Source organism: Tenrec ecaudatus, chromosome 9, assembly GCF_050624435.1.
Source record: "Tenrec ecaudatus isolate mTenEca1 chromosome 9, mTenEca1.hap1, whole genome shotgun sequence".
In the NCBI taxonomy this organism is placed as follows: Eukaryota; Metazoa; Chordata; class Mammalia; order Afrosoricida; family Tenrecidae; genus Tenrec; species Tenrec ecaudatus.
Window position 1 is genome coordinate 130877965 of NC_134538.1, and position 25731 is coordinate 130903695.

Sequence of the window (25731 nt, forward strand, 5' to 3'; positions counted from 1 at the left end):
CCCTAACTGGTGAAAGTCGACAACAGCAAATGTCAGTAAAGATTGTGATTCAATGTAAAACAGAATGAAAGCCTCACAGCTGAGTCAATGCACATCACAATAAATGGAGAAAACACGGAAATTATTAAGGATTTCATTTACGTAAATCAATAGCCAACATCTTGGTGGAAGCGGCAGTCAAGAAATCAAGTTATGGATTGCACTGGTCAGATCCCTACACGAGACCTCTTTAAAGTGTTGAAGAATAAGGGAGTCCCAGTGAGGACGAAGACACGGTTTGAGAAGTGTGCAAGGTGGACCATGAGGAATGAAGACCAAAAATGAATGGATACACTTAGATTATGGTACTGATGAAAATATGGAAATTGCTATGGATTTCCATAAAAACAAATATCGTCAGAATGCCCCTTAGAAGTAAGACGAGCAAGACTTCATCTCACATACTTTGGACATTTTATGAGGAGAGACCAGTCCTAGACTACAGCATCATGCTTGAAAAAGCAGATGGTCCTCAGAAAGGAAAGGGACCCTCTTTGAGACAGATTGATACAGTAGCTGCAACAATGGTAGAATGCCAAGCGGAGCTTCGTTCTGTTGTAACAGTGGCCCCATGAGTCAGAAGCACTTTGAGGACACAGAACAACAGCATTGTTTTGGTATTACTTGGATGCTTAGTGCAGGGGTCCTGTAGGGAAGTAGGGAAGGGGCAGATCATGTGAGCCCTTACATAAGATACTTTAAATTGAGATTGTTTAATCTTTCTAGAGAGCAGAGTTACACTAAAAGAAGGAAGGAAGGAAGGAAGGAAGGAAGGAAGGAAGGAAGGAAGGAAGGAAGGAAGGAAGGAAGAAAGGAAGGAAGGAAGGAAGGAAGGAGAAAGAAAGAAAGAAAGAAAGAAAGAAAGAAAGAAAGAAAGAAAGAAAGAAAGAAAGAAAGAAAGAAAGAAAGAAAGAAAAGAAAAGCATGGAAAACCTGTAAGCAGAGGATGGATCACATTTTTGTTTTGGAAGCAGGGCATAAGTGAGTTGGCCAATATGTTTGGAGATTTTTTCACTTGAGAGAGACTAGGATATATTTACAAATTCAGAAAAGCATTCAGTGTAAAGGTGTTGCTCAAGGAAGCAAATATGAAATGACTAGTGGGTCAAGGGCCCAAGGAGTTGGAAGAGAAGACACAGAACACACGCAGATACGTAACTAAACCGAAGACACCTGTGAGGATTGCCCTGGAGTTGGAAATGAAAGTGCTAAGAGAATAATAAACTGAGATGCATGTAAGGATTCTACATTCCACATTGAACTATTATTCAGATTCTACAGGCATTTCTGGGCTCTTTTGGTTAATGGTAACTTCAAAAGTGGTTCTGCAGTTCCAAAAGTTTCACTAATACATATTTATAACAAACATTCTAAAGCCAAGGACATAGATTCATTATGGTAAGGTCAAGTCAATGTATGTCTACTTATTGACTAGTGACTCTGTATCTTTAAAACACATTAGACAAAATGACTAGCCTTGGTTACAGAGAAGAATACAGGAAGTTAGAAATGTGAAAAATGCCAAAATAGCAAATGTTTTGTTAAATATATATTTAACACACAAACACACAAATAAAACCTGGATATCCTCCATCCTCATCTGATTTCTGCTCTGTTTTCTCTACCTAAAACCATGTGGATAAGTGAGAATGAGCCTTATTGAGTAGAAACCCCAGTTAATCCTCTGCCCCAAGCCTCATGGGTCAGCAGACCTCACTAGAATAGCCAGACTTTATAGGTTATCAAAAATCTGTCCAGCTATTAAGCAGCACTTTAACTCCCTATAGACTTCATGATTTCTCTCTCTATATATAAATCTATATCTACCTATCTATATATTTATATATACAGTTCAATACAGAACTCCAGAAGGCAAAGGGAGTAATTGGAAGATTCGAACATCAAAACCTCACTTTGAAACTCATTTATCTATAAGATACTCTTGAGAGACAAGATAAAATTTGCAGTTCTGTGTCTTTCTGTATTTTTCCTTACCATGTTCTCAGTCTGACCCTTCTGACATCCTCTTTTCTTCCAGTTTTGTAAATTCAAGTCCATGATTATCTAATAAATATCTCATCTTCTCAAGGAAGTCTTCCCTGACTCTCTAGTTAGTTTTAAATGTCACTGCCTTATCTATGACTTATTTTCAGCTCTATTAAGCACTTGTTATATTGCTTTAAAAATGTGTTACTTAATTGTATCTTACTTGGTTCATGAACAGAGATTGCTACATTTATCTTTGTATCTCCAGCCATGAGTACATCGCCTAGATTGGCCACAATTCCAGGTTAGAAAGCATTGCTGCTTCTCCTTAATTCCCATTGCAGTATACAAGACAGCATTTCAAGCCAACAGCACTATAGCTGCACTGTGCTTTTTTGGAGAAGGAGAAAGAAGGCAGATGATCCAGATGGTTTTTATGTCATGTAAATACTATTTGAGCTAATTTGCTGCCCTAACCCATAAGAGTCCAAGAATGACCTTCAGCTAATCACGCTTCCATCTGACCTGGAGCTACAGGAACTCTTAAAGGGTTAAGCTCACTGCTGTCAAATTCATTGACTCATAGCAACCTTGTAAGACAAAGCAGAGCTGTTCTGGCTTGACAGACAGAGTTTCCAAGGACCGTGCCCCAAGCCTCATGGCTACCCCTTCCTTTCGGAAAGAATACTTCATATACATATTTTAAAACTGGTCAAAGTTAGGAAGGACATAAATTATGTTTAATAAACTCTTCATTTCTAGTCTGATTATGAATGCAGTTACAATGTAAAGTGCAGCGTGACAAATGACTTCTAAAATACTGCCATTTTCCTCTTAAGGAAATAGTCATAAAAATGGGTGAGCTCTGTAAGGCTTTACAAGCCCTGGTAGTGCCATGGTTTAGAACTATCAGCTGCTAATCAAAAGGTCAGTGGTTTGAACCTACCAGCCTTTCCATGGGAGAAAGGTATAACAGACTGATCTCATAAAAAGATAAGTGTCTTATAAAACCTGTGAGATAATTCTATTCTGTTCTATCTGGTCTCTAGAAGTTGGAATCGACGCACAACAGTGCCTGGATAAGGCCTTACTCATCAACAAGTTATTTAATACGAGCCTGCCTGCTCTGGACATTGTTCTAAGCACTGAGGTTGCTTCACTCCCATCCTCTTGGGGCTTTCTCTTATCCAGCAGATAGACACAAACTGTATGATGTGCATATCAAAGGGTGGGGTAAGACAAGATTAGAGATGGGGAAGCAGTTTTGAAGAAGATGTTCCAAGAAAGCCTCAAGAACAACAGCAGAGACTTGAATGGGGAGGAAATAAGCCCAGTAGTTAGTGGCCAGAGCTGAAGGGTAACCGCACTCTGGGATTTCCATAACCTCTGCTCTTTTCAATAGCAGTTTGCCTCCAAAGGAGGACAACTCTGTAATTCGGGAAAGCAACAGAGAGAGCCGTATGTACCATGTTCTCAGCATTTAGGCTGCATTCTTACAGAAGTTCAGAAAATCCTGAACCGGGACCAGAGCCCTAGCCCAGGCCCAAAGAGTCCCCAGACACACATTTAACTACTTCAGAAAGATGCCAAATGGCAACTTCCATTGGCAAGATTGGCAGCGCCACCACTCGAGTGCTACAAGGTTGTAATTACAGAATGGCTGATTCTCTGATTGTTGTTTTTAAAAGACAAATGTCCTGGATGGCGGTTTCCATCACACGAGCTACTGGGCTGTCACAAGACCTAAATGAGCTGCTGTAAAGAGGCACACGCCAAGAAGAGAAAATGACACAAACGGTTGCTCTTGAATCCAGGTCAATGTCTGTCTCTAAGGCAGTGGTTCTCAATCTGTGGGTCACGGCCCCTTTGGCAGTCAAACGACCCTTTCACAGGGGTTGCCCGATTCATAACAGTAGCAAAATTACAGTAGCAACAAAAATAATTTTATGGTTGGGGGAGGGGTTACCACCGCATGAGGAAGTGTAGTAAAAAGTCGCAGCATTAGGAAGGCTGAGAACCACTGATCTAAGGAAGGCATCGCCAGCGAAGTATTTATTCAGGTCAATTAATTATCAACTTACATTTTGCCAATCAAAGTCAAAGAGGGATTCATAAAAGTAGGATAAAAATTTGACTAAACCTTGAAATTGTAACATAAATATAAATCTGAAGTAACCATTTCAACAATAAATAAATCTTTAAAGATGAGGCAATCCTCAACTATACTCAATACAGCCCAGTCCTAAATATCACTTTCTTGTTTTATTCTTACACATTCATTTATTTAACAAACACGAACTAAATAACTAGAGTAAACCAACTATTTCGAGTGGTTATCTATTTTAAAGTGGTGCACGTGTCTCTGTAGGCATGCCCACACATAGATCTGTGAATAAATATCCATGTACATACCAATTATATGCACTCGTCCTGTGTGTGGCCCCTGTTCAGGAGCATGTCTATACATGATAACCACTTAAAGTTAGGCTAGTGTGTATTGTGTTTGTGTAGGAATGAGTATGTATCCAAGAGGGAAAGACTGGAATAAGTGGGAGTGCAGTTAGTTAAGAGTTTGGCTGCTTACTGAAAGGTCAGTAGTTCAGAACCACCAGCCACTCAGCAGAGAAACGATGAGGCTGTCTGCTTCCATGGAGACTTGCAGCCTTGGAAACACCGAGTCACTGTGACTCTGTCCTGTAGGGTAGCTGCTATGAGTCAAAATGGGTGGGTTTGAAGTTACATGAAATAAGGACTGGGAAATCATAAAATATTAAGATAAGTCTTAAATACGTTGTTTCTTTTGTTTTCTAAAGAATGAAATGATACTTGACTCACTTTTCTTTCCCATGAAGTCCGACTCACGATTCGCCAACTTACCTACCCCCTGCGGTCCTTCTGTAACATGTAACAAGGATCTGCCTTTGAAGCAGTTTGCAAAAATATCTGTGCCTCTGACTGTTACTTAACAAGTCATTATATTTTACACTTAAAAAGAAAACTGGACATAAAACAAAACCAAACTCTAATCTTAATGTCACTGAGTTGATTCTAACTCATAGATATCCAACAGAACAGCATAAAATTGCCCCGGTTTCAAAGCAGTAAAATGTTAACCAGATCAGACTGCTGTATCTGTCTCCCAGGGATGGCTGTGGGTTCAAACTGTTGACCTTGTGATCCATAGCTGAGTACTTTTAACAACTTTCCATCCAGACTTATTTGCACAAAACAGCCAAATGGGTGGGGAAAAGGAGAGAGAGAGAGAGAGAGACAGAGAGAGAGAGAGAGAATGAATTTGATATTCCTGCTTCAGCAAAGAAAGATTTAACCAAAATAACAGTGAGTTTCTATCTCACTATCCATTAATTTCAAATTTGATGTTACTTTTGTATCTCACAAAAGCACTTATTTAAAAATAACAGAATCCCTTTATCTGTATGTTGTCCTGAACAAAGAGAAGAAAATACTATTATTTGTATTTCTTGGTCAAACACCCTACAAATAAAAGAGCTGTTTTCAGAAATGATGAGGTTCCTGCAGATAACATTTACCCACAGGATCTCAGGCTCTTTTGTGACATAAAGTGCAGAGCACTTTGAGAACGGTTACAGATGCAATGGCACAGAGAAAAACTTAACTTTGGCTCATTTCCTCTGACCACCATGCCTACACTCTAAATTATAACCTCTCAAAGCTACAGATCCTTTCAAACTAGCTTTCAAACTAGCTTTCTGGGATATCATCACAAAATGAGAACCCTTTATTACTTGAAAATAAAAGCGTGAAATTGTTGAACTCAACCCCTCTCATTATGGCAAACCAATAAACAAGGCTGAACAAAAATCGTTTTATCCTAACAGCTATTGCTTACTGAGCTGCCAAGCAATAAAGCCAAAAGAACCCGAAGAAAGATCTGCCTTAACAATACAGATGGCTTCTATTCAGAAACTATCTTTATTTTTTTTATTAATTAATTAATTTATTTATTTACATTTTATTAGGGGCTCATACAACTCTTATCACAATCCATACATATACATATACATACATCAATTGTATAAAGCACATCCGTACATTCTTTGCCCTAATCATTTTCTTTCTTTTTTTTTTAATCTTTTTATTGGGGCTCATAAGGCTCTTATCACAATCTGTGCATACATCAAATGAGCAAAGCACCCTTATACATTCGTTGCACTCGTCACTCTCATAATTCACCTTCCACTTGGGTTCCTGGAATCAGCTCGGTTTCCCTTTTTTTTTTTCCCCATCCCCCTCCCTCCCCGATCCCACCCCTGGTCCCTTGATAGTTTATAAATAATTATTATATCTTACCTTACACTCCCCGGCGTCTCCCCTCACCCGCCTCCCCCTTGACAATCTCCCAGAGAGGAGGTTACACATAGATCTCCGAGATCGGTTCTCCCTTTCTACATGCCCTTCCCTCCTGGTGTCGCCTCTCCCACCGCTGGTGTTGTAGGGGTCGTTTGTCCTAGATTCCCTGTGCCTCCAGATCCCCACTGCACCGCTGTACATCCTCTGGTACAACCAGGTCCGCAAGGCAAGGTAGGGTTGGGGTCATGATTATTGGGAGGGGAGGAAGCATTCAGGAACTAGAGGAAGGTTTTGAGTTTCATTGTTGTTACACTGAACCCTGTGTGGCCCATCTCCTCCTCACTACCCCTCTGGAAGGGGTGTTCAGCTCTCTACAGGTGGGCATTGGGTCCCCCTCATGCACTCGCCCTCTTTCACGGTGATGTGATTCTCACCACCACCCCACCTTTGATGTTGGAGACCTGGTCTCCTCTGTCCTTCATGGTCACCTATGTTGGTGTGCTGCTTCCGTGTGGGCTCGGTTGCTTCTGGGCTAGATGGCCGCTTGTTTGCTTTCAAGCCTTTAAGTCCCCAGACGCTATATCTCTCAGTAGCCGGGCACCATCCACCTTCTTCACCACACTTGCTTATGCACACTTTCGTCTTCAGCCATTATGTGAGGAAGGTGATCACACAATGATTGTTTTTGTTCCTTTGTATCTGCTACATGGTCCATTCAACACCTTGTGTTCACTTAGGCTGTGTGCTTCTTCTCTGTGGGCTTTGTTGCTTCTGAGCTAGATGGCCGCTTATTTGCCTTCAGGCCTTTAAGACCCCAGACGCTATATCTTTTTTTGATAGCCGGGCACCATCAGCTTTCTTCACCACATTTGCTTACACACACGGCTGTCTTCAGTGATCATGTCGGGAAGATGGGTTTCCTGCAATGGCTGCTTAGCAGGGCGAGGTGCTATTGTATTGGGGGATTATGCATGAGGAGGCCCAATGTCCATCTGCTACCCTACTACTGAACCTATAAATATATGCATATAAATCTATTTCCCCCATAAACATAAATATATTTACATATGTACATGTGTGTATTTAGGCTTCTCTGTATGGACTTTGCCTCCTACTCCTTTCAAGACGAGTGGATTAGCAAACTTTGGCACATACACACAATGGAGTATTATGCAGCACTGAAAAGCACCGATGAGCACATGAAACACGTTATTTCATTGGAAGAGCTGGAAGGAATTATGTTAAGCGAGGTAAGCCAGACCCAAAGGGACAGGTACAACATGAGTCCCCTGAGGTAAGTACAATCAGCATGACAGAAATAGAAGAATAAACATCCATCCCACTATAAACGGGAGGAAGCATAGATAGTTGGAGGGAGGACAGGCCACACCTAGGGAGGTACATGAGAGCCCAGCATAAAGAATGAGTAGTGGGGTAGAGAGAGGGAGAACCGGGAGGGGGAGAATCTGAATGGATGGTATGGGGGGTGGGGGCAGGGTACTAACCCACCCGGGGGAGAGTATCGGTTGTGTCCCCACAGATCTGGAACATGCATACGGACCCCAACACGACACACCAAACAAGGAGGGCATTTAATATTTGCTATCTTTTTGCTTAGTCTTTTTTAATTTGTTTTGTTTTTTACCTTGTAAATTTTGTATGTTAGTGGCTTTTCTGCTTATCAGCGTGTCGATGTTGCTTCTGTCAAAGCCATGTTCTTATGGGCCACTTGGGTACAGTCAAAGTCATATCCATTTGTATGCACATATTACTATGTCAGCATGTCCACCTAGACAAGATAGGCTGGACAAATAATGAGAGAAGAAAACAACAGGACCAACGGTCCTGGAGGGACATGAGAGTGTGGGAGGTAGGGGAAGGGAGGAGGTGTCGCCCAACACAGAAACAAGGGAACAGCGAATGGTTCTAAACCAGAGGAGGGAGGGGAGGGGAGGACTGGAAGGGAGTGACCAAGAGCAAGGTAACTGAGAGGAACTACTGAATCCAGAATGAAGGCCAAACATGGTAATGGGTTGGGAGGAAAGCGAAAGGAAATAGAGGAAAGAAACTATCTTTAATATCAGAAGTGACTAGCAAATATCCAAGGGCTACTAATACCTTCCATAACAGAAACAAAAGCTAAGCACTAAAGTCATGCCATTCACATCTCAGAAGAAGAAGAAATCTAAGCTAAAGGAAAACCCCTCCTCTAACTTAGGGATTTCTGCTCATGTTGCTGTTGCGGGGAGCTCACACATGCCTATAGCGCTCAGTATCCCAGGAATAGCAGGAGGTGGACTAGGCCACACAGGTATCTAGGCCACTTGCTACGGGTTGGCTTAAGCTGGTGTAGCTGGCAGGTTGATTGGGAATGGTATGGTCAAGGCCAAGGTTGGGAGATCAGTTACAGGCATGGGAAACTGAGCAAACGTAAACGCAATAGGGGAGTCAGGACAACTAAACGCAAGGAATGATCCTAGATTCTAGAACGCTAAAGAGCGTTACAATGACTGTCTACTTATGAATTGCATCTATAGGTTGACTGTAAATAATATATCAATGTTTGGATGTTGTATTGGGGTTTGGTCAGAGAATAGCCTCATTTTTAGAGAAATTACTCAATGAAGTACTAAGAAGGTAATGGGGTATCATGTCTGAAACTTACATCACTATTATCAATGACAACAAAGGAAAAAAACTTCACAATAATAATAAATGAGAGGTGGGAGACGATTCTAAGGCAAATGTGATGAAACGTTAGTAGTGATGAAATGTTAATAACTTGAGAGTGTAAAGTATTATGAGAATTTTTTTCATTACTTGCAATGTTTTTATCATCTAAATCATTTCAAAATAAGACTTAAAAATAAAAGGGAAAAGTATTTGGCCTTAAATGTTCCTCTGCTATTAGGAGAAACATTAACTTTATTTGAAGGCCACAATCTGCAATTGTTTTAACAAAATTGGCACTTGTTGCTAGAGCTAAAATATAGCCTACATATTTCTAAAATAAGGTAAGGACATTAAAGTGACTTTTTAATATCAAGGTGTCTAAAAATGAAAAACGTTCACTGTTACGAAACACTTGTTAATTAAAAGTGACGAATACAAGGAATTTTAATCCTGAATCATGATGTAACCCTTGGTGTGGTCCCCATCCTGTGGCACAAATGGGACAAGGAACGGTCATACAGAGTTCCAGGAGGACACGGGATTATCACTGACTACTATTCAGAAGTGTATCACCACGACTTCATTCCCAGTTTGCATGGAAGCTCCACTGAAACCTGCACAACACAGGTGGCCCTGCAGGTATTTGAACGTGGTGTTTGTTGTTGCCCGTGAGGTGATTCTGACACATGGCCCACAAATGCACTGCTCGTTGGGTTTACAAGGCTGTGAGCCTCTGGAAGCAGATCACAGACCTGTCCTCTCAGGCATTGCTGGGGAAGACAGAACCATTGATCTTCTGACTAATAGCTGAGCACCTAGCTGCTAGTGCCATCCAGAAAATACCAGTACTTGAAATACCAGTGGCCTATTAAATACGAATGGTGCATGATGGGCAATATTGCCATCCGTAATATTCAAGGTCACTCATGACCTAAATAACTGTCTAGATGGTTCTGGATAACTACAAACTGAACAGTTATTAACAATTTCACCCTAATACGGGACAACCCTGAGGTCAATACTGCCTCCGGGTCTTCACGCTCGGTTGGCTGAGACTTTGTCCCTGGTCACTGTAGCTTGGCTTCTTCTAACCCTGAGTTCCAGGAACCTTCCCTTGGCCTCCTATACACACCTTGAAGCCCACACTTCATCTCACAATTTCTTCCAGAGAATTTTCCAACGGCAAGGGTCTCCTTTCACATGTGATATAATGTAACATGAATTGGGCAGATTTAGGGGTGGGGTGGGGAGGGTTCTTTTATTTCCCAATACGATAACTTTATTTACCAACTCACAAATCAGTTGTAAATTTTTTTCTTCAGGTAAATTCAGTCTCTAGCTGGCATCCGTTTATCTTTGCATGCTGTGTGATGAAGGAATTGCACCTTCCCCTTTCACGTTAGCCAAATATAAAAGATAATCATTGTTTAAACAACAAATTTCCCTCTTATGGTCCATTAGCTCCTGCTGCTTGTATCTGTAGTGAAATAGAAATATAGCAAAATGATTTCCATGGCAATAGATAATAATCTACTAAATGTGAATTTCTGACTTGGCAACTGGGCAAAATGAGAGGAGATTATAGGACGGTGATGGGGCTACATTTTAATGTCTGCATGTATATCTTTAGTATCACAGTTGAAAACAAAGAAAATACAACAAATGTAATTATGCATGTACATACATTAAGTCACCTTCAGGAGTGAGCCCTTTGCTGTAGGGTGAATTTAAAAGATTAGAGCAGTTTTAAATCTAAATAATAAAGTTGAAGTATAACTTTCTACCAAAACCATCAAAATTCATTCAACTTGAGGTTTTTAAAAGGTACTTACTAAATGTTAAGAATTCTCACAACCTTTTTCTGAACAACTATCATCTGCTACATCATCAGTTCCAAATACTAATATGTCCTATAGTTTTCATTTGATTTTTAATAATACAAATGAGTTAGAGTTAATACATAAGTCAAAGAGGTTCAAAAAAGTATAGAATCTCTATAAAGCACAGAAATATAAGCACTGGAGTGGACAGACATCCTGCTCTTAGTGAGACAGTCCAGATTTTTAACAATTTTTCCTGCGTCCCGCGGCGTTTTTAAAAGCTCCCGATTTTTGGAAAGAATGCACGATGAGCTAGGGTAGACGGTTTTCGGCCGCCATGTGGCTATTTCGCCAGGGTATGAGTTTTATCAATGGTGCTCTGCTTTACCAATGTTAAAATCTGGTCACCTAAGCACACACAGTAGCCAATGCCCAGTTAACAGATACTCTCTGTCCCCTGAATGGACCGTGCACATGTATGGGCCAGTTTCTATTGCACATATTCTGAATCCTTCAAATACTCTTCCCAATGGCCAACCGGGGGGGGGGGGTGTTATCTGGAGCAGTTAAGCCTTTTTCTAGTCTAACTATGTCATAATGACCAATATCACCCACCAACAGGGCAAGGCTTGCCCCAGGCCCCATTTGGATCCTAAAGCATGCAATCTGAGTAGCATGTTACTCTATTTTCTCAACTTCCTTAGCTACTGCTGACCTCATTCCGCCTCCTTATGACCTGCCCCCGGACACACATACACACCCGCCAGTTTCCTTAGCCGTTAACTAGGCGCTTCTCTTTAACTATGATTTTCACATCATCCTCTTTGTACTATTTTTTCATAAGTAATATCTCTCTATTGTCACCCAGTCCCTCCTATTTCGTCTCATGAACAACTTGTCCCATTTCGTCTTCCACCCACTTCCTAAAGAGTGTCCCCAGATAAGAGGTCGGATGTCGTTGGCAATCTTTGGCTGCTCTCCTTGAGAAGGCTGTAGTCTGCACGTCAGCAAGAGCTATTCAGCTCCCTCCCTACGCAAACAGGGACGGCTCACAGGCCTCCGTGTTTCTAGAAAGCGCATTCTCTTAGGAACAAACATATGTACTTCCCTAGGTTCATTTGCTGTTTGACTTTTTAAATTCTCTATTAGCGCCACCCTCCACTGCCAAGAGCATAACTGTGCACACTACTGTCTGAATCTGGAGGAAAGTACAGATTTGCCTCTGCTTGTGTTGCAAGCTATCCCCCGAGGATAAGAGGGAGCCCTCAGACTCTGTTTCTAACTCTTGTCTTTCCATACTAGTCCTGTCAATAGGCGGTCAAGTCAGTTCCCAACCATAGCAACCACCAGTGACAGAATAGAACCACCTCATAGACTTTTCTAGACCATAATCTTTATGGGTGCAAGCCACCAGCTCTTCTCCACTAGATCCATTCAAACCACCAACTTTTCAGTGATGCACAGTGTACGAATAGCACTTTAGGTAGCAGCTAAGTCATTGCATTACCATTGTAGAACCAAAAATAACCAGACATCAAACCCCCCAAAGCCAAACTCACTGCTATGGAGTCGATGCAGACTCATAAGGAGCCTATAGGGCAGCAGTTCTCAACCTTTGGGTCACGACCCCTTTAGGGGAAAAATATTGTTTTGTGATTAATCACTATGCTTTACTTATGTTTAATTATGTTCAATTCGTAACAATGAAAATACATCCTGCATATCAGAAATTTACATTACGATTCATAACAGAAGTAAATTGCATTTATGAAGTAGCACCGAAATAATTTTATGGTTGCGGTTCACCACAACATGAAGAACTGTGTTAAAAGGCTGTGGCCTGAGGAAGGTTGAGAACCACTGCTCAAGGGCAAGGCAGAACTGCCCTGGAGAGTTTTGGAGAATCGGATGTCTTTCCGTCTTTATCTCATGTAGCCACTGGTGGTTTCAACTTGGATCCATTAAATACAGTTAAGTTCCTCCCTTAACACCCTTGGTTAACCACTTGAGACAATCCATGTAGAGCGTTCCACAGTATTTAGAGAGCGTAGCTCTGTAGGCAATAAATTTCAGTGTCAAACTTTGGCTAATAAGGACAGCAAGCCTCCCAACATAGAGCCCCTGCGCCACCGGTGCTCCCAAAGGACTGCGCTAAGCACTGCCCTTCATTCTGGACTGGAGCACTGCGTTTCACCACCACGCTCAAAGATATTCTAAATAATCTTTTCAGTGATGCAAACCTTTTGAATTGCTGACTTTTAAAAATAGAAAAGAGTCGTTGACTGTCCTGGGCCACTCTCATATGTACCAATTAACATGTCATTGGGGGCAAAATGCAACTCTTAAAGTAATTTGTCAACATCTCTGGAAGTAGATTTATCTTACTGCTAGTGACATCATAGTTTAATTGAAAATTGACTTCTTTAAAAAAAATATCACAGATACGAAATGAAGGATGCATCTTCCAAAACCAAAATTCTAAACCCATTCCATGGATTCAATTTTGATTTATAGCAACCCTATATAGGATTTATGAGGTTTTAAATATTTATAGCTACCTGGCCTTGCTCCTGTGAGGTAGCTGGTGGATTTGAACGGTCAAACTTGTGGTTAGCAGTCAAACATTTAAGGATGTGTCTTAGATTTTATTAAGTAGAGTTAAATTCCTCTTTCCATGCCTATGGTTAGCCACTGAGACAATCCATGCAAAGTATTTAGCATTATTTAGAGGACATAGTGAGTATTTAATAAATTTTAGTCATCATAGTCCTCCACATCTTATCATAATGTTTCTAAGCAAAGTAAATTACAAAGGCAGTCAAGTTAAGGTTCTGATGTATTCTCCCTCTCTGAGAGCTTTTAATCCCCACTCACACCCACCCCCTGTAATAATTGTCATGTAAGAAAACAGTAAAAAAGATATAAAATAATCTTAAGCTGATAAAATTGATAAAGGTAATACTAAGTGACTTTGCTCAGAATATTGAAACACATCAGACTATTCATTTCAAAGGAGTGTTAACTTCAGATTCTATAACTAGCTACCAAATAAAAAATCTAGTAATCCTATTGGATAAAACCCAGGATGGCAATTTCGTGGTTAGGGTCTTTGAAATGTCTCTATAATCACTTTTTTTTAAAGTAAAGGCATCAAGTAATGTTTTCAAATGACAAAGCTATTTTTCTTCCACATCTCTCTTCTATCTCCTGATATCTTCTCTATAATCATAAACAGCAACCTGAAATGTATTTTTGCTTCAATTAGAGAGCCTCCTATCAAAGAAAATATTTTAGCCCATTTTTGCCTGCCTAACTACACATTATAACTTGCACTCACTTAGACTTTATAACATATGATACAGTCATTTCAGAAAAATTATTTTACTTCTTATAAGTGAATGTGTAAGTATAAGAAATATCAACATTTTAATGAAAAGCATACTGCAGCTACAGTATCTTCATAGAAAAAAATTTTTTTACTTGTCTGTTCATGGTTTTCTCTTTTCTCCTATTTAACAATAATTTCATTGAACACAAAGTATAATCTCCCATGTCTTAAAAAATACCACATCCAAGTGTAACAGTGCTACTTCCATAATGTAAAACTATTAGTTATCCATTCAATCTGAACACTAACTTCTATATTGTTCAATAAATGTATCTACAGAAAATTCTAATTATTGAATCCTAATATATCATACTGTCTTAAGAATATAGAAATAGCTTATAGATTATTTGTATAAGGAAAATTCCCACATACACATATGTTAAAATCTATTATCTCTGAGTCAATTCCAACTCACAGTGATCCCCTAGAACAGAGTAGAATGGTCCCGTCAGGTTTCCAAGGCTGTAATCTTTACAGAAGTAGACTGCGAGTCATGAAAATCAGCCTATTCTATCTTGGGAAATATCTTCGGGATCTTTTTTTTTTTACTCATTTTATTGGGGGCTCATACAATTCTTATCACAATCCATACATCCATCCATGGTGATGACTAGTTAGGTAGAGTACTGAAGAAGGAAAGAAAGAGTTGAAGTATGCTGAATTTCTGGTTTGGGTGGAGATGTCCGCTGAGTCTCTCTATTGATGGAGGGTTTAATATAAGCTGGACCCTTGGCATATCAGAAGTAGCAGCCCTCTTTGAAATGATCCCAACTTATACTTGGTCAATTCAGGAAAATGATGAAAGCAAGGAATGATTTTTAAAAATGATACCCCCTCTATTTAAACATTTCTTTTAAAGCCTAAGTGTATGCTCATTTCATGCTATTGAAGTAGAACTATGATCATTTCTTTGAATCACTACACTTTTTTTGAGTGCTGGGGCACAAAATATACTCACAATGCCTTCAAATGAAAACACAAAACCACAAAACAAAAAGGAGAAGTAGACTGCTATGACTTTCTCTAGTGGAGCAACTGGTAGATTCAAAATACCAATCTTTTGGTCTGCAGTGCTTAATCATTATGCCACCAGAGGCTCCTTATGCATTCATTCATTCATGTATATACACATATGTATGTGTTGAGCTGTAGGGATAGATGGATGGGCAGATGATGGATGGGTGAATGGGTGGATGGGTGGATGGGTGGACAGGTGGACAGGTGGGTCGATGAAGAGAAAGAGTATAGGATTTGTTTCTCATTAGAATATATGAGGTTTACAGGATATATGAGAAGTAAGATTACAGTCATAAGTCCTTTTCAAGTATACTCTAACTAGATTAGCTTTATTTTGTAGTTTTAGCTTTGCTTTATTACCTTTTACTTGGGCTAGTCAAAATTTTTTAAATAATTTGCATAAATTATTATAATTACTTGACTTTGGAATTAGTAGAGTTGCATTTATTAAAGATTTGAATAATAGAGTGAATTGTGTATCTTTCTGAGAGAATTTTTTAAAGTATGTTGCTTTAACTACAATCCATAAACACATAACAAATTAAAATTTGTGAAATAAAACACAGTTCCAACTTGCTATCAAATATCTACACATAAATATGAAGGACTGAGCAGTGATTGTCAAACTGTGTAACTAACGAGTGTACATTCTGCTAAGAGAAAAAGAACTGTATTCAACTAACAGCAAGATAGAAAAAAATAGTTCTTTAAGAAAAAATAAATAAGACACAGGTCCCAAGATGGCAACTAACTCAGACACATCAGACTATAAAGAAAAGACCCAGAGAAACAAAGTGAAACAAAGCATATGACACTCTCAGAATTATGAGCATCAGACTGAAGGATCAAGAGTTAAACTAAACACTTAATGAAAACAGAAAATAGGGAGAGATATGAACTGGAGGTGCTCTGGCAGCCAGCCTGGCACAGCATGAGCATCTGAAGACAAAGCCAGCAGGCATCCAGGTAAGTACCATGAGAAGGCAACTTCACAGAATGCCCAACCAGAGACAGAGATGGCATATAAATATACCCGGTGTTAAGCAAGGTGAGCAGGACATAAACCAGGTCTGAAGACAGAATGTACAATATGGAATGAGACAGTTCCAGGGATCCTGGAATCCACATATCAGGGAGGGAAACAGGATCCAGAGAGAGGATTACTTTCCTGTAGCAGTAGCCATTAAGCTGGGTGGGACACATGAAACAACAGATCCATAGGATGTCAACAGAAGATCCTCACCTTCCAAACCTTCAGGAATCTCCTAGCCATTTCACACTTGGTCAATAACCTGGTCCCAATTGTAGACTACAGCCAAAGGGGAGCCGAGGAGCGCCCAGGGGTCACAGCAACACACAAGCCACATCAGTTCAACAAACTGACACACAGTGGTGGTATAGACTCAATAGTAAATTGGAAACCATACACAACTAATTCAAAATTTAGATTAGCAACAAAATCTAAGAGCCTGTGAGAAAGAGAACAACCCCCCAGACACTATATCGCTTCTTAGGAAGCATCAACGTGACTGACCTCTGATTTTTCATGAGAAACCATACAGGCAAGAAGGCAATGGGATGACACATATCAAATGCTGATGGAAAAGAACTGCTAATCAAGAATTTTATCTCTAGGCGTTTTTTATGTCAAAAATTCCTGGAAACTAAACTATTCCCAGATCAGCAGAATCTATGGAAATTTGAACAAAATGGTCTATCTTTTCAAGAAATATTAATGAGGGTGTTTCAGATACAGAACTAGTAACAGCAATTAACAACTTAAGATAAAGACACAAAACAGTATCAGCCAGACACATACCCAGAAAAAGGCTTAACAGAGGAAAACAAAGCAAAGCAAAACAAACACTGACTTCACTGACTAGGAATCCAGAAGAGGTAAGCTGGACACAAAAAATTCAAAATAAACTGGGTGGAGTAGAGCATGTCGTTATGGAACTTCAAGATGGGCAGGAAGTTATAATAGGCCATTTACATGTAAGGAAAATTATGGGAAGCCCCAGTATAACAGGAAAGAAAATAAATAAATCTACTCAGCACAATAACGAGATGCTATCAGCAATCAGCACAGCCTGGAACAACAGCAGACACAAAGATCAATGGTAGGGAATTAAGACCCCAGAAGCAAAGCCATCAAGCTATGGACAGCTAACTTTCAACAGTCAGTCACAGAGGGAACACACAGTCTCTTTAACGAATGGTGCAGGCAAAATTGGATGTCCATTTGCAGAAAATGTAGCAGGACTTATTCTTCACCCCCCCACACAAAAATTAATTCAAAATAAACCAAAGACTTAAATGTTAAACATAAAATTATAAAGCTCCTGGAGGACAACATAGAGATGAAGACACAGAGACAAAGCTAGGGGTTTTAATATGAGGAAGCTTCAAAAAGTTTGTAGAAAAATGAAAAGATCATGTACTTTTTCCATGAATCTTTTTAATTCCCCTAACAAACTATGAAACATATCTGAAACTGCAAAAAATGACATAAGACACTAGATAACTGAAAACTGCTACAGCAGCGGTTCTCAACCTACCTAATGCCACGACCCTTTCATACAGTTCATGTTGTGGTGACCCCCCAAACATAAAATTATTTTCATTGCTACTTCATCACTGTCATTTTGCTACTGTTATGAATCAGGCGACCCCTATGAAAGGGTCGTTTGACCCCGAAAAGGGTCACGACCCACAGGCTGAGAGCCACTGTGTTAAACGTCTGTTGATGTTCATGTTCATTGGAGACTTTACCAAATAAGTAAAGAGAAGAAACCACAAAGTTGGGAGTTGGGCAAAGAGCGGGAGGGGAGCAGTTTGGGTAACAACATATCTGACAATGATGTAATCTCTAAAATTTGTTTTAAAAAATGTAAACAACCAAAAATACAAAGAATCCAATTAAAGTACAGGCAAATGACATGAATAGGCACAACAAAGAATACAAACAAGCGACTAAAATAAGACACTGGGGCGGGGGGGCTAAAATACACACATGAAGAGAAGCTTGTGATCATTGGCCATTAGAGAGAGGAAAATCAAACCGCAAGGAGGATCATCTCATTCCTGCAGAAATAGCACTGATAGAAGGGAGAAGGCAGTAAAGGGGGGGCAAAGATCTGGGGGAGACTGGAGCTACATGGCTAGGTCAATGGCTGTTAGAACGCGATGGAAAATAGCACGGTGACTCCTCGGAGAGCGAAAAGTAAACATAAATGCCACTGACCTAGGAACCCCACTCCCAAGTACGTATCCTAGAGAAATAAGAACAGAATTAGGCAAATTCACATCCATGTTGCCTGTATTATTCACAATAGCAAGAAGATGGAAACAATCTAACTGTCCGTCAAAGGATACATGAATAAAGAAGGTGCGGTGAATACAAAAAATACTATGCAAAAATAAAGAACATCTTATGGCATGCGCGAATCTATAGGGTATTATGCTGGGAGAAAAAGATCAATCACAAAAGAACAAATATTACATGATACCATCTTTTAAGAAGCCAAAACTTAGTTCACACAGAGAAAGCAATACTCTTGATGGCTGCCAAAGATTCAAGGGAGAGAGAGAATAGCACTTTCTAGATAGTGGACATTCATTTATTTTGGTGAAAGGAAACCCAATATACAATATGGGGAAGTCAACAAAATGTGACCAAAATCAATGAGAGATAGTGAGAGGCACAGGAGAATAAAGACAAGTACAGTGAATGCTATAACATGCAATATAATTCTATAGCAACAGTAATAACAACCAAGAACTTGTGAATGGCTATACAGGCAACTATATACACTCTATGCATGTGAGAAGACATATGGAAGCCCATCTATGTGCATATATAACTATAGTTGTGCAAAGTTGTACATATATATTTATATGTACTTATATGTACTGAGTATAGCATAATATATATAATGGAACACAGAGGACACAGTTCTATGAACATCCTAGACGTAGCGAAACACCTCATGGGATTAAGTTACTTGGTGTGAAGGTTCAGGAGCATTGTCTCAGGGGACACGTAGGTCAACTGGATAAACAGAGTTAATAAAAATAATATTCTATATCCTATTTTGGTGATTAGTGTCTGGGATCTTAAAAACTTGCAAGGCAATTTCAGATACTACTATGGGTCTCCTCCCATTTGGAACACAGGAGAGTGAAGGGAACCACAGACTAATGGCCCGCAAGCACCGTAGCTCCTCCAGCCTGAGGCTGGGAGTGGGCAGTGCCTAGTCCCCACTACCAACCCTATAGCTAGAGACATCATAGAAGATCCCAAGAGACCTGAGAACTAGAAAGGCGAAGCTCACTGAGCCATTTATCTCTCTGCCCTTCAATTAACCCCACATGTGTGTATCAGCCAGGTTGGCACAGTAAACTAACTACCTCGCCAGTCTTACTAAAGTAATAAAGAGTGAAGACACTGAAAGATGACCACCCTAAAACACTCTTTGAGCCTGAACTGAAGTCATTCCCTCCTTTCAGCCAAATAATTGGTTAGCTTATAAAATAAACAATAATCCCCCTGAGGAAATGTGCTCCTTAGACTAATCAGCCATATGGAACCAAATGGGCAACATTTACCCAAAAGTAAAGATGAAAAGGTAAGAAAGGGCAGAGAAATTGTAAGGACGGACATGGGGATGGTAGAGTGGAAATGTGGAGAGTGCTGATACACTGCAGGGAACTGACCTGTGCCATAGAAAAGGTGCATGAGTTTTTGAATGGAAAATTAATTTTGTGCATAAACTTTTACTTAAAATACAATGAAATGTTAAGGATAAACAATTCTGTAGTGACATAAAAGATATTTGGTATAAGAAATATATATACATATATAATAAAAGGGGATCAAGGCTATAGATCTAATGCCATTATAAAATACAGTGTACTTATCTGAACAATTAAAAGAAAAATTATCCAACCATGTCCTTTCCAAATGTACACTGTAGATTATGCATCCTTAATACGTTCACAAGATATCTGGGCTGGCTTTTTCTCCGCTAAACAGCAGCAGGAGCTGGTGTGTCGGAGCTATCCGGTGCCATCCTTGTCGCTGCGGCGACCCCCGCACCCGCCGCCGCCATGACTGAGCAAATGACCCTTCGTGGCACCCTCAAGGGCCACAACGGCTGGGTAACGCAGATCGCTACCACGCCACAGTTCCCCGACATGATTCTGTCTGCCTCGCGCGATAAGACCATCATCATGTGGAAGCTCACGAGGGATGAGACCAACTATGGCATTCCCCAACGTGCTCTGCGTGGTCACTCTCACTCTGTGAGCGACGTGGTCATCTCTTCTGATGGCCAGTTTGCGCTCTCGGGCTCCTGGGATGGAACACGGCGTCTCTGGGATCTTACAACGGGAACCACCACACGCCGCTTTGTAGGCCATGCCAGGGACGTGCTGAGTGCGGCCTTCTCCTCTGACAACCGGCAGACTGTCTCTGGCTCCCGAGATAAGACCATCACGCTGTGGAATACTCTGGGAGTTTGCAAGTGTACCGTACAGGACGAGAGTCACTCTGCATGGGTGTCCCGTGTGTGCTTTTCGCCCGACAGCAGCAACCTCATCATCCTCACCTGTGGCTGGACAAGTTGGTCAAGGTGTGGAACTTGGCTAATTGCAAACTGAAAACGAACCACATCGACCACACAGGCTACCTGAACACTGTGACGGTTTCTCCGGATGGATCCCCCTGTGCTTCTGGAGGCAAGGATGGCCAGGCCATGCTGTGGGATCTCAATGAAGGCAAGCACCTTCATACCCTCGATGGAGGAGACATTATCAACGCCCTGTGCTTCAGTCCCAACCGCTACTGGCTCTGTGCTGCCACTGGCCCCAGCATCAAGATCTGGGACTTGGAGGGCAAGATCATTGTTGATGAGCTGAAGCAAGAAGTGATCAGCACCAGTAGCAAGGCCGAACCGCCCCAGTGCACCTCTCTGGCCTGGTCTGCTGATGGCCAGACTCTGTTTGCAGGTTACACAGATAACCTCGTGCGAGTATGGCAGGTGACCATCGGCACCTGGTAGAAATGTGTGGCACAGCTTTTTTGAAATTAAAAGACTAGCTTTCTGACCTTTAAAAAAAAAGATATCTGGGCTGAGTGCTAATAGACAACTACTTTCTATTCAGGAGGTTCCTCAATATTTGTGTAGAGTAAAGGAGAAAAATGTTAGGTAAGGTACAGTGACATAGGCAGATGAATTCATAATCCATAGTCTGGAATGCTACATACAAATTAATTGTAAAAAATAATTGATATGAGATATAATTAACCAATGGAATTAGGAAGACTACAAACTCATTACTAAACCAACATTTATTTATTTAGAATAACCAATATTCTGAAGATAAGGCTGAATGCTAGGTTAGTGAATAAAAGTCAGAAAATGTTCTTTGGGAGATTGTCTCCGTGTTATATATTCATGTTTTCAAACTAATAATGTCAGAGATCAGAACATATAAAAATACACTTTCATCCTGTAAATAAAAAATGAATCGAAAAAGAAAAAAAATCCTTCTCTTTAGAAACTATCTTTCTGTAAAGCAGCTGGGCTAGTGTTCCTGGTCTCTGGTCAGCAAGTTTTCTGACTCATATATATCCTTTATCCATATAATAAGATGGAATCACCATTTTTCTTGAGATGTGGCTCTTATTGCTTAATTTGCTTAAAGCTTGTACTAATTAAAACCTTAAGAGCTTATAATTACTAAAAATCAAATTGAAACTACTTAATGCGGCATTTAAGACCCTCCAGATCTATTACTCAACTTGCTTCCTATTACTTTTCATCTTAGTCTAGGTTCTTCAGAGGACCAAACCTCGAGACGTCCATAGAGAGAAAGATTTGTATCAAGAAAATGGCTCATGTAGATGTGGAGGCTGGTTAAGGCTTCCGATATCAGACTTCTAACTCATGTGTGGTTTACTTACCAGAACAACAAGCTCACTGCTGACTCGGAGAAACCTTTTAAGACCAGGTAGATCTGGCCCTGGGAGTGTCTGAGACTGTAACTTTTCACAGCACTAGAAAGCCCCATCGTTCTCCTGCGGGGTAGCTAGTGGTTTTGAGTTGTTGACCTTGTGTCTCACAGCCCAACTCCTAACCACTACGCCACCAGGGTTTCAACAGGAGATGGCATGTCCCAAAATCTCCGGGTCAGGCAGCAGGTAGCTGGCTCGCATCCCAACACAGAAATCGGATAATTTGGATGCGGGATCAAGCGAGAGCGCACTTTGCAAGAACCTCCATGTATATTGAATGCAGACCACACTCCCAAGACATGTCCACTTCTATCAGATCACAAAATGGATAACGACTGCATAATACTGAGAAGCATTGCCTAAGCAGGTGGACACATAATATTAGTAAAAAAAATACCCTTTGTAAAGGAACTGTGGGTTCTATTTGCAATATCTTCCTAGGGCCACAAAAATGCATATCTAGTTACATTTTTTCCTTTTTGTGGCCATCCTTGCACAGCAAATCTTCTCCCTCCTAACTGAACCTGCACAGTCCAACCCAAACCCCATACACTCCGCACATCCTCCCAGATCATCTGAATCAACACTACTCTCTTTTTAGTATGTAATCTCCATTATGGCTATTAACCTTCCTGCCCTTTTAAATTACTATGAGTTGTTTTTGTCAAATGATGGTGAAGTGTACACAGCTTGGTGGAAATAAACCATGCACTGAAAAGTACACAAGAAAAATAAATCTTCAAAACAACAAAACATGTATGTGCAGAGAAATAAAATGTATCTCTCTCACTTATAATTGATTCAAAAATAGTTCGTTTTTTTTTAAAGGCATGAATGTGTATAAAAACACCAAAATCACTGCCCTCAATGGATTCCAACTCTTAGTGAGTCTACAGGAAAAGGGAGCGCTGCTCCGTGGGGTTTACAAAGCTGGGGTGCTAGCAAGAGCTTTCTCCCATGGAGCAGATGGGGAGTTTGGAACACCAACCTTTTGGGAAGCAGCCAAGCACTTACCCATTGGGCTACCAGAACCATGTATATATAGATGCACATATATGTTTATGAATCTATGAGAGGGTACCTCCAAAAACTACCAGGATTTTTTGTCCCAACGCTATGCTTTTTTTGTTTTTTTACAAAGCAAGCTTATCACCTTTAAAGTATTCTCCATTACACTTGATACATTTGTCAAAACTGTAATTCCATTCTCGGAAACATGTTTCGAACTTGTTTGTTTGGATGATGGACAGCCTCTTCTACAGCTTCAAATTGCTGTAGAATTTGCTCATCTTGCTGTAGAATTTTCTCAAATTACTCTTCATGTCCCTCTTCATTCATGAAGATAAAAAGAGATCACACAGAGCAAGGTCAGGTGAGTCTGGAGCGCGGGGCAAGAGGCATACTGTTTTTTTGCCACAAACTGATGTACTGCAATGGCTGCAGGAGCAGGTGCATTGTCTTGGTGGCAAAACGAGTCCCAAGTCTACCATAAACCAAGCCCCCACCCCACACACTGTTATGCAGCCTTTTCAGAACCTCTAAATAGGAAGCTTGATTAGCAGTCTGAACTGATGGAACAAACTCTAAATGTTCTACAAGGCAACATTTCCATCTGTTCAGGAAGTTGACAATGTCCAGACGAGGTTTGTCATCAACTGACATTTCGCCTTTTTTGAAACGAGCAATCCACTTGTGCCCTTGAGTTTCTTCCATAACTCTGTCTATGTAATCTGTGTCCAACATCACAACACTTTCTGTGGCATTTTTCCTGAGCAGGAAGCAAAATTTCACAGCCACACGTTGTTCTCTTAAATCAGTTATCACAAAAAACGAGGTTCAAGCGAAGCTGTTTTCACACAAAAAAATTCACTGTGACCAGAGAGAACCTTCCCAGATGACTCCACTAACAGAGTGGGTTGCTCAATGGTTGCCTAGTGAGAACTTTTATGCGAGTTGGATTTTTTTATATCCTGTCATATATGATTATGCATATATTCATATCTATAATACAGCACATAGAGGGCACCATTCCAGATACTTCTTGGATGTAACCAAGTCCATTACATAACTGAACTTCTGGGTTTGAAACCTTGGAACCATAGTGGGAAATCCTTATTAATTAGCATAATGTAGTTCACAAATGATGTTTTATATCCTATTGTTGGATCTTACAAGCTTGTGAACAGTCATCTAAGATACAACTATTGGTTTCTACTCATCTGGAGCAAAGACCAAAAGAAAAAACACAAACATTTCAAGATACCAGTCTGTACAATCTACAAAGTTAATTAAAACTTCCTTGATGGAAAAAAACTAGATGATGGTTGACTATTGTGTTAGTCTGGGTCTTTAGAGAAACAAATCTACAGACATTTATAAGAGAGAGTTTTATATAAAGGTCAAGTGGGCATCAAGAAAACATCCAAAACCACAAGTGCACTATTAACCCATATGTCCAACACCAATCCACAAAGTCCTCCTCCATCTCACAAAACAGACAATGATGCCGACTGTAGGAGGAAAGTCAAGTCCGTGAATGTAAGCATCTCAGTGCTGGCAGGGGTCTCCACATGGCTGCTCCAACACCCAGAGCTGCATCAGGGTAGGTCCATGTGGCTTTTCCTTGGGGATGTCTTGCAGGAAGTCAGCTTTGCAAGCTTAAGCAGGGAACTGCTAAGGCAGCTGCACCCACCTAGTGCGACCATCACAGACCCAAGAACTAGAAAGGTGATGCTCACCGAGCCATTTATCCCTCCGCCCTTCAATTAACCCCACATCTGTTTATCAGCCAGGCTGGCACAAGAAACTAACTAACTCAGCTATGATCCCCAATTGTTCTGATCAGAGCCACATTAGATAAAACTGGACAGAAGGAGAGAATAACGTGGACTAGAATCTCTTATTTCTTATTTTAAAAAACATACTAAACTAGAAAGGAATGTTCTCCGTAAGTAATGTGCTCTTTAAAGAGTTATCAATAAGAAATCAAATGATCAGCAATTATTTTAAAACAAAAACGAGAACATAAGGATTCAATAAAATTAGATTACTAGCAATAGAAGAACCAATATGGAAATAATGAGAATATCCACCCACCCACTGTGAAGAATGTAACCAATGTCAACAAACAACATGTGTGGAAATCGTTCAATGCGAGCCTAACTGCTGTGTAATATTTCATCAAAAACAACATATTATTTTTACTTACTATAAGCCGTTTTTATATAGAAGACTTGTATCCTCAAAAAGTACAAAATCATAAAATCAATAGCTTACCTTTCAGTTTGCTTTCCAAGAGTTTCAGTGGCTTATCATTCACATATCAAATAATTCCACAGTTCAATCACCTCAAGGGGAGTTGTACAACAATTACGACAGTCTGTTTCAGAGGAGTGTCTTCATGCTTGCATGCATCTTTACTAGTTCCCCATTTCCACCCAACCTCCCTTGCCAGCTCT

The 25731-nt window shown here is 40.3% G+C and overlaps 1 pseudogene; it reads left to right on the top strand.

Moving 5' to 3' along the window:
* The first annotated feature begins 20277 nt into the window (after positions 1-20277).
* On the top strand, positions 20278-21377 carry LOC142456532 (small ribosomal subunit protein RACK1-like; annotated as a pseudogene).
* The last annotated feature ends 4354 nt before the right edge of the window (positions 21378-25731 follow it).